Source organism: Bacillus rossius, chromosome 3 (assembly GCF_032445375.1).
Source record: "Bacillus rossius redtenbacheri isolate Brsri chromosome 3, Brsri_v3, whole genome shotgun sequence".
NCBI lineage: Eukaryota > Metazoa > Arthropoda > Insecta > Phasmatodea > Bacillidae > Bacillus > Bacillus rossius.
This window is the reverse complement of record NC_086332.1, coordinates 127,310,410-127,319,876: the sequence shown is the minus strand read 5'-3', so window position 1 is coordinate 127,319,876 and position 9,467 is coordinate 127,310,410. Positions and strand designations below refer to the sequence as shown.

General features: G+C 34.7%; 1 protein-coding gene across 1 annotated transcript in view; it reads left to right on the top strand.

The window, feature by feature from the left end:
* LOC134531232 (C-terminal-binding protein) overlaps positions 1–9,467 on the top strand; it is a 445,126-nt gene that overhangs the window by 89,221 nt on the left and 346,438 nt on the right. The gene's annotated exons all lie outside the window — the stretch shown is intronic.

Genomic DNA, 9,467 nt, shown 5'->3' with positions numbered 1-9,467 from the left:
TCCAGTTCATTACACAGATGTGCGGAAGAAACTGAACTTTCGAGCCGCTTCAAGACCTTCGTTTTCTTTCTCTCCATTTCCTCTGTAGAAATATCGGGTTGGGCAGCTTCGGGTCCATAGTCACAATCTGGCTGAGAAAATACACATTTTCTTTTGGCAGATCTACGACTGTCAGATAACCTTCTTTTGCGATTCCTTTCAACAGCTGTCGCGTGTGCATTTAAAACTCGCTTTGTCACTGAACCTGGGCTACGACCTAATAGAGTTTTTACTGGTGAAAGGTGCCAGTTCGGACCTTTGATGTGTAACAGACTAGCACCCAAGCAGCACCTTTTGTACCGACCACTTTTTGAGACATCTGTCCATTTGCCACCGGAAAATTTTGAAATCAAACTCATGAAGCGTTCTGCTTGGTTAGTTGTTTTATTACCTAACAACTTGTCAGCCTTGGTAATGAGTGGGTCTAGTGCTTTCATTATAGCTGGCCATATAGTTGTTGCAGACATAATTGGAACATTGTTTAGCTCGCCCGTACCTTTCCTGACACAAAATGTGTCTCGACAATTCTCGTGATCGCCAAATACGTGGTAAGGACCATTCTTCAAATCTTTTTGCAGCATAGTACTATTGCACTCTTTATTTGCAGAAGCAATAGCTGCTCGTGCCCCTCTCGTCAATCGAGGAATTAACTGGGACAATTGACGCCTTGCAGTGATGACGTGAGTGGTATCCTTGGTAATGGCATGTAGTTTGCTAGTGTAGTTTCTTATCATATGGTTGGGACATTCCAATTTCACTACATGTCTACCATATGAAACACCTCGCTGAATCTTCAGATACGAACTTGAATCACCGTCACTGATAATGTACAAATAACGTACCCCATGCATCGATTCGCTTTCTTTAAAACCTTGTACAATAATTTCTTGTTCCATTCCTGTTGAAGTTCCTTTATAATTTTTGTAGCATTTATGTGGCCTGGATTTGCTGCCTGGATTTTCTTGGTTGTTACATATATAACAATACTTGTTGCGTATTCCAACGTACAGCAAACCATTAGTTTCGGCTCCAATTATGCAAGCCTGCAAAAAAATGAAATATAAATAGGAAATATATAAAAAATACAAACATTGTTATTAAGCTCTTTGTTTGGAATAAACAAACAGAGGCGAAAGTTGCGTAAAAAAAATTCATTATTGCGGCTTGTGGTACTAAGAAAAACAGATGTTTCTGTATGTACATGTGATAAAGTTTCAATTGCATAGTTCAATTAAATAACAATGCAGTTCTTAAGATTAAATGTATTTATTGGTGTTATACAATTAATGTAAGATTAAGTGGTTACCGACTCCGTCCTCAGTAACTTTTTGAGTCATGGCTCTAACATTGAGGCCGTGACTCTATTCATATTTGTGTGAAGCTCTGGAGCCGTCGCTCTGGCCCACTTGCGAATGATTTGTGACGCCCGCCGACAGCTCTCTACCTGTGACACACTCAATGGAAACGCATTATGTTGGGAAAATGGAAAAAAAAAAGTTGAAAACAGTTTTTGTGTACCTTATGTGCGTAATTTTATTGTTAGAATGCAGGAATATAGTTATATATATATCCAAGTCGCAATTTGATTTAATTATTAAGAAGTGATATAATGATAAATTATAACGATGTAAAAGTTATAAATCTACGGAATGTCTAGCATAGAGCTTTCATATGACACGAATTTCCCTTAACATTAAACGTATTTATTAAATTAAATATTTGGTTTGAAAAAAAATTAATAGGAAACCTTTATCACATAATAGGCTATAGTCGTGCAATGAGTGTACTGTAAAGTGTCTTCTAGTGTGGAGTTTGAGATGGAGGGAAAGAGTTTTCACGAGTTTAAACACGGCTACTACCACCATTGGTCTTCACGCCGCATATGTTTAGCTATCAGACACGCCTACATTTAACACTCAGTGACCCTTCCTTACTCCGTATGTAAAAAATATAGTTTACCTTGTTTTAAAATAACATATACGATTAAAACCAGAAATAATAATGCTAGTATTATTTTGAGCTGACCTGATTCTTGACAGTAACAGCAGGAAAATTCACAGGATAGCAACAAATTTTAATTGTGTACAGAAAATTTTTAGCTTATTGCATTTGCAAAAAAATATGTATTTATTACATTACAAAAAAATGTGTACAAAACAGGCGTATAAATGGGTATTTGAAATTGTTTTATTGTTTTAAAGTATGTGGATTCGAGTTCTGGGTAGTAAACACATTGAAATTAGTTAGATTTATTTCCTACGAAACTTTACTTGCATAATTTTGGCAGAAACATTATAAGCCATTACAAATAAACACTAACAATATATATAAAAATTCTAACAAATACTTACAACTCCTGATTTTGCAGTAAAACCATGGCCGTATGATCTTGTACACCAACCGCCATCTTGATAGACTGTAATGTAAGGGATTCCATCTTCATCTATGTTGCCCTTCTTTAGAGCGATTTCACGTTCTTGGACTCCATTAGCAAGCATGTATTTTTCCAGTTTGTCTTACCATGCCTAAAAATATAAATAACAGGTTAGTTGTTGCTGTTACCTTTATTTTGATTCATTACAGCCAATGACAAAAAATATTTATTTCTGCAGAAAAATCATCTAATATGTACTATTAAATGAGCAATTATTGTGTGTGTATGTGTATATGTAGGCCCTATATATAGACACACATATGGGCAACTCCGAATCGGCTCTAACTATTTGATGAAAATTTATATTTAGTAAACGTGTTGCCTTTAAAGTTTATCTTAATAGGTATCTTCCCTGAATAAAAGCGATTTTAAAGCAAAAAATATAAGACACGAACGATGCTCGGTCGCCCAGGTACCAATATTTATATAATGCAAAATAAAAAACAAACCATAGTGCTTTTTCCTACCTTTTCAACTCGCTGTTCATGTCTCGTCCATTTCCGTTTACTCATTACAGGGACTTCCATTACTGCCATCATTTCTTCTACTTGTTGGTGTCCAATCCCAACTGATAATGATCCCCACACAAATAAATCATTTAATTCCTCTTCTTCTTTTTCCGTTGAAATTATCCTTGTTTTTTCACACATCATGCATTTATAAGTGAAGTAGCTGACAATGCCAATTCTTTTTTCGGACTGAAGTTCAAAGCGACCTGTTGTGCACTGTAGCACATGAGTAGCTAAAGATGTGAGTTGGTTTAACATGTGATTCATATTTACAAAACGACGTCCTTGAACGATTTTTTCTTTCATTGTCACAGTTTCAGCAGTTTCATTTGGAAGAATTTCAACATTCGATACTTCTTCACTTGGCAAGAATGAGCAATCCAATCCAGAAATATCCTCGCTGAAAAAAAAATCAGTTTAATCACACGTCTGTCATTTGAAACTTTTATTTATCACAGTGAACTGTTATGACAACATACAATTTAAAACGAATTTTACTTAGTCTGTGTCACTCCACGTTTTAACACTATGTTTATTTTAATACGCCTTGCGAGATACAGTTGTCACAACATCCGATTTCCATGTGCCTGCTTCTCTAAGTACAGTGAACTTTTTTTGCTGCAGCTTAATTACTTATTTATTCGTTGAAAAAAAAATGCTAATAACCAAAAAACAACTCTTCTTATGCGTAACCGACTCGCAATTCATGGCTGTCTAAAAATTGGTTTTATTGTGTTGGCGAGGGTGGCGGACGACTGTGCTAGCTTGGTGTCATCAATGAGTGAACGGCTGTTGTTATTACATTCTTACCCAGCTTCCCACCAAAGCTTTGCATGATTTCAGATGGTTACTTTGAATATTTTAAGTGTAGTGGAATACCAGGTGATTTAGAGAGTTGGTGCTTTAGAATACTGATAATGAATTTTATAATGCTACTGTATGTGATCACTAGGAACACGATAAACTGTGAAAAAGTTGTGTAAATTTACACAATAGTCTGCGGCAGCAGAGATTCCACCGATGTTAGTGTCCTTTTGCACCTACAAAGTTCGTGAATTCTTTCACTCTATGCAGAAGTAAAAGTTCCATCAAAAGTGTTAAATTTCTATGAATGGGTAATTTTACCAGACTATTTTTATATTAACGAGTATATGTTGATACATATTTAATGCAGGGGTGAATTTCATTTTCGGCTAGTAGTTAACTTACATGAAGTGCATTTATACAGACAGTGTATGCTATTTTTTTAAACCGAGAATAAATCACTGTCAATGTATGACAGTCAACCATGATTATGAGGTTCTCTAACATTTTGTCACCGGATTATTTCATAGTTATATAACGCGATAGGAGGTTTGGAACCCACAACCACTCAATAAGTTACCTAAGAAGCATTCTGACAAATCGACCAATCTATTTACATATAAATTGAATTGCAAAATAGGGAATTAAAACATGTACAACAAAACACTTTTTTCTTTATAAATAAGTCTATGCATGAACAAGTTTGAACGAAAGACATTTAGATTTTCTTGATACACAAGGAATTTTTGAGTAAAATTACACAACCTGCAGCATTTTTTTTGCATCCGCTTCAAATATTTTTTTTGCTTGTTAACTTCTAATTTATAATGCTGATAAACTAATTGTAAGATGACTTACACACTACACACTGACTTTATCTGAGGGAGCCTCAAAATCCTCAGTCAGAGTGGTACTCGAACCCATCATCTGTGCCTTACATAACACTAACAGCACGATCCTCGCATCATGCTTAGGTAACAAGCACTATACGAAATTATGTAATTAAATTACTTACTCGGTTATATTTTGGACGTTACCGCTGGTGGTGTCGTGATCGCCCTGGCATACAGGTGGTACGTAGGCAGACGTTTCCATCTGTGTAGCAGCAGCAGGAGCATAATCTGTTAAACTGGAAGATGTCCTGTGGAATTAATTAATAATATTAGCACTTTTGCACAGCTAAAAATGTGATTTTATAATACATACATGTTGTGCTGGCAGAATTTTAGTGAAGATGAACACACTCAAAAGTTTGCAATCTTACCTTTCCACAGAGTTGAAACCAGCATTAACAAATTCTTTGTATGTTTCCTTCAGTCTTCTTATGCACTTCGACCGTTTAGTTCTTTTACGGATCTTGCTGAATGGTGTCTTTTTCGGCATCGTGTTGGTATTTAACTTCTATCAAAAATGTAACAATTAAAAATAATTTCGCTACACGAATTTTTCTCCACGAAAACCTATTCCTTGCTTGAGCGACGATAGCCTCCATCCACTACAGAGCGTAGCCTTGTCTGACAGTGAGACGCGGTGTCATCGCCCGCCTCAGCCTGCCTCCCTCTACCCCCGTTATTCTGTCCCTTTTACACTCCTTTCTTCTCCCTCCCCCCTCCCTCATTACAGCGGCTGCCGGCCGGATCTCCGCCTACGTGGTTCCAAGGAGCGCCACCAGTTTGCGCCACGCCGCAGGGACATTCTTCCCGGCAAATGAAGTTTTCACGCGCAGTGCTAGGAATATCACTCCAGCGTATGTGTTTTGAGTCAGATCATCTCAAAACCAAAAGGATACGAGAATACATGCGTGACTCAATGGTGTGTCAGATAGTATCTTTTAAACTTCATTGCAATTCTTTCGTAAAATATATTTTAAAATAGACCGGCAAAGAGCCATGGAAATTTTCAAAACTCAAATGCAAATTTAACAATTAAAAAAAGAATATTCTGTATTTCTTGGTCCGACAAATTATTTGTACAATCATTACTTGAACTATACTTAAGATAATCATTCTTTAAGTTTTCTCTTTTTTTTTGGTGGTTCGGCAAGAAAAAAAATACGTTTACAAGAACATAACTTAGTAAAAAAAATTATTAAAAAAATAGGTAATTTTCATTTTAACTTAAAAAGAAGATTAAAAAGTAAATATGTACTGTTCAATATGTTTTGTCGTAATATTTTCCATGCACCAATCGCCTTAAGAACACGAATAAAACCGTCTTTGCCAAGACCTCTGCAGGCATGTCTCAAGCAATTGCTTGTTCTGATCGCAATATAGAAAATGGCGGATTCTCGTGAATCTCGTATTTTTAAACTTAAATAAATCCTGTATGAAGTGCTGAGCAATTTTATATGTACCATTTTAAATGAGTTTAGTGTTTGTTTGTGATCAGTGGTTACATTTTCAAGTGCTAAACAGACACGTTTATTTACATATCGATCACAGAACGAGTACAATGGATGTGGAAAACGATGCGTTTAATGATGGTTGATGGTACATATCACAATCAGAAAATTTAATTCTACATTCGTGACACCCAGAAAAAGCGACATTACACTGTTGATATAAAATAATTTTCCACAAATTTTCGTCGGAGGTTTAGTAGTGTAATGGTTAGGGAGTTGGGTTTCAAGTCCATGAAAAGAGGAGAAAATACAAATTTGGTTCAAATCCTGACACCACAGTGTTTTTTTTATAGTTACAGTTAATGAAAAATGCTAATATAGCTTTAAGAGAAATTTTATTAGATTAATTTTTTTAAATCTAATTGTTATAATATATTTAAATACATGGCTCAGTTTATTGGTTTGGTTATTTCATACGCAGTAGGCTTTGAGACATACTGTAGTCTATATATATTACTTATAATACGATTAAATTATAGAATCACAAGTAACTTTAACAAGAAAAATTAACCTATTATATGAGGAAATTAATCTCTTATATTATTGATGAACAAACACACACTTTATAAAGGGTTTTACAAAATTTTAAGTTTCTTACTATGTAACATTATCAGATTCGTTCAAACTTATTGTTATAATTCTAAACATATATTTTTCTTTCTTTAATTAAAATTTTTCTTTTACTGTGTAATTAAATCTGATATTTTTATGAAACTAACATTTACTGTACCTTATCCTGAAGCTGAAGGAGAGTGACATTTTCTAAAAAAAAAAAAATTTTTTTTTACTACCTGAAATATTTTTTGATAATTCTGTAAAGACAAGTAGCTTTTAAACAAGTAGTAATTTAGTATTAACAGTTCTGAAAATGCTAACTTAATTTTATTGCATTATTTTGTTAAAGGGTATTATTAAATCGTTAGATACATAATTTCTTAATGTTAAACTTGCACAGGAAAGATAGAAGTCTATAAAGTTCTTAATTTCATTCATCTCAAGTGACACAAGTTGAGATGTACTAGAAGGTGTGCATATTTGTGTTCGCAAAACATCAATTTTTCCATGTGTGATTCGAGAGTATTAAAACAGTAAACGAATTCCTCACATCAACGTACAAACGCACTTCGAATGTAGTGATATATACTCACTAAATCTTGTTACTATAAATAGCCTCAAATTCTGGGGTTTCAGTGCTTGGTGTGAATAGTACCAGAATATTTAACGAAAACAGTTCAATCGGCAAAGTTCGTGTATGCTCGTGTCTTTTCGGCTGTCTCAAGTAAGTGCTTCGTCAAGCCATAAGTACGGCAAACAAGCTCTAGCTTGAGCATGCAATCTTCATGAAGCTCGTCTTGTTCGCGGACTATGAAACATGGAGATTGAAATCGCTGCCTTGAGAAACAAGACCGTCTTCGTCAAGACGGTCTCAAGACATTGCTCAAGATGCGACTATAAATACCAGCCCTAGGCTCCGATTCGCGAACGTGGGTCACACGGAAAAAATTGGGACTCAAATTCGCAGTGAAACCTTTTCTCGAACATGCCTTTCTGCTTAAAAATTCGCAGTATCACCGATGTTAGCTTTAGGCTTTCGTGGATCTTTCTTCTTTGTGTTGGGAAACACTGTTCGAAGCAAATGATCATCCTTCACGTCTTTACGCTTCATTTTCGTGATAGAATGCACCGTGGTATTGTATTCGCTTACTAGTTTCGGGAAGATATCCAACCACTTGTAATTTACGTAGAACACTGTAAGATTCTGTAGTGTACTTTTTAGTTAGGTAAAAAACTGTTTTTGAAAAATTCCTTTACACAACTTGTGAAAGTGTGTTAACGGAAAATACAAAGGTAAGTATAAAGAGGAAAAGCCTTTAAGTATTATAAGAACTAAATCTGTAAAGAAAAATGTCATCCACCTAACATCAAATAAAGCCATTCAACTCTAACGTCCAGAATTCTCACCTGTCAGGTTCTATCAGCTAGATTTTTTTTGTAATTTGTTTAATAATATGTCACCTAATTGATAAAGAATTGTATAAAATAAGGTACCATTGCTATCTTCAAACGTGGCGTGACAAGTGTCGTAACTACAAAGAATTTTATTATTGCGGACCTTAGTGCGATGTCGTATAGGGGAGAGCAGGGTAAAGTGGCCATCATAAAATAAAACGATACATAAATTTTATATTGTAATTAAAATTGAAATATAAAATAACCCTTCATATAATATAGTTTACGTACAATCAAAAAAATATTAATTTCTTTATGTCTTGCAAACAATTATTTTTTTATTACATTTTTAAATTAATTGTACCAAATGGCCACTTTGCCCGCATATGTCGGGTAAAATGGCCATTGACTGGCCATTTTACCCGATGTAGGTAAAACATTAACACAACTCATTATAATAATAAATATAAAACCAAGGTGTGTATATACAATTTGTTAGCAAGTTCAGGAGATAGAATTTAAAAAATTAAATGTTTCCACAATATCTAAATAAAATAATATTACGAACTAAAAACCCAACAAAACATCATTTAAAAAAAAGCAATTGCATTTACACTATGTTAACAAACAGAGTGCTAAAGTTTTAAGTGTCTTCAAATAAAATGTCTTGACTTTACTTAAACAAGAAACAATTAAAAATTAAAACCTAACCTATCAAACATAACTTAAACAGTTTAGCGGCTACAGCCTTCACATAAAAAGTCACCATTTTCCTCTTCGCAGCAAGCACTCTCTTCGTGAGCCCAGCAGTGACATCCGAAACACCTAATCCACACTTCATTTGTTTTTGAGTTTGAATATGCTTCCAAACAATATAAGCAGTCAGCGTCATCGCTCTCACCTTCGTCCTCTTCGTTGAAAAGGCTTCGCGTATTTTTGGCAGGTTTTTTCATCATTTCAATTCTATTTTTTTGGGGGTTTGAGATTTGTTAATGTTTTTTTTTGGACTTTTGTTGCTTGTTTTGGTTATCTTTTTTATATTTTGGCCTTCCCTTATAGACTTCTCCTCCAAAAGTTCTCTCTTGTACGGACTCCAAGTAAGAATCTTTGCTTTACCTTTCTTACGGTTAGTTTTGCGTTTGGTGATGTTGGATTTTGGCAAAGGTAATATATCTCTTGGAGATATTGCAAATGATGTGCTTGGTTCAGAACCAGTCACTGGACTCTTATATAGACATTTTCTAATGTTTTTGGACTTTCCACTCTTAGTTGATCCATCTTCACAGCCAGCTTCTACATATTCACCTCCAGTAATTGTATCTTCACCGCC